General features: G+C 48.9%; 1 non-coding gene across 1 annotated transcript; it reads right to left on the bottom strand.

The window, feature by feature from the left end:
- Positions 1-782: 782 nt before the first annotated feature.
- On the bottom strand, positions 783-856 carry TRNAD-GUC (transfer RNA aspartic acid (anticodon GUC)). Its single transcript has one exon. It is a non-coding gene; the product is annotated as a tRNA-Asp (tRNA).
- Positions 857-1,230: the final 374 nt, after the last annotated feature.

The following is a 1,230-nucleotide window of genomic DNA, read 5'->3' as shown; positions in this document are numbered from 1 at the left end:
CTAAGTGCAAAGCTGACCCGAATACGAAAACGCGGAGTGCGCGCTGAGGACTCAACAGCAGAGTGGAAGTGTCTAGCGAACAGCTAGTGGTGGCAGTGAGAGGTGTTCTGAGGGGTCCCAGCCTTGTTTTAGCTTGAATACGGCTGTTCCCCGCTTAATCTGGTCAAACCCGCAGTCGGGAACCGTATACGCAGGCGTGCCGCGGGCCGGTTCCTGACAGGAATGACCAATTTCCGTCCGGAATCACAGAAAATACCATCCCTTACTAGAGAGAGAGAGAGAGATGAATCTACATGGCTATCTGGGGTTCTCTTTGGACAACTGTTGAACACAAAAGGCAAGGCCATCCCTGGGTGGGCTTGAACCACCAACCTTTCAGTTAACAGCCGAATGCGCTAACCAATTGCGCCACAGAGACTGTGCACGCAGTTGCTGCTAAATGGCTATCTGGGGTTCTCTTCGGACAACTATTGAACACAAAAGGCAAGGCCATCCCTGGGTGGGCTTGAACCCCCAACCTTTCGGTTAACAGCCGAATGCGCTAACCAATTGCACCACAGAGACTTTGCACACAGTTGCAGCTAAATGGCTATCTGGGGTTCTCTTCGGACAACTGTTGAACACAAAAGGCAAGGCCATCCCTGGGTGGGTTTGAACAACCAACCTTTCAGTTAACAGCCGAATGTGCTAACCAATTGTGCCACAGAGACTGTGCACTCAGTTGCTGCTAAATGGCTATCTGGGGTTCTCTTCGGACAACTGTTAAACACAAAAGGCAAGGCCATCCCTGGGTGGGTTTGAACCACCAACCTTTCGGTTGACAGCCAAATGTGCTAACCAATTGCACCACAGAGACTGTGCACTCAGTTGCTGCTAAATGATTTTATGGGGATGTATGTGTGTCTTTTGGAGGGAGGAAGTAAGTCTGCTCCAAGAAGTTTAACACCACTTTTTCCTACACTGAAGCATTCACTGTGTGACAGTATAGTGGTGAGCATAGCTGCCTTCCAAGCAGTTAACCTGGGTTCGATTCCTGGCCAATGTACGTGAGCTTGCTTTTGACATCCTACAAATCCCTGGAAGACAAGATCCATGAACGAGGAGGAGAAACGTTATCTTTGTAACTGGTTTCGGATCCGGATATCTGCAAAATCCGTGAATATCCGTATGATGCGTCCAAATATCCGCAGATAGCTATGCGGATTTAAAAAAAAATCCAGAATCCGAATC

The sequence above is a fragment of the Hyperolius riggenbachi genome, chromosome 4, assembly GCF_040937935.1.
Source record: "Hyperolius riggenbachi isolate aHypRig1 chromosome 4, aHypRig1.pri, whole genome shotgun sequence".
In the NCBI taxonomy this organism is placed as follows: Eukaryota; Metazoa; Chordata; class Amphibia; order Anura; family Hyperoliidae; genus Hyperolius; species Hyperolius riggenbachi.
Note: the sequence above shows the minus strand (reverse complement) of the source record. Positions and strands in the feature narration are given on the sequence as shown.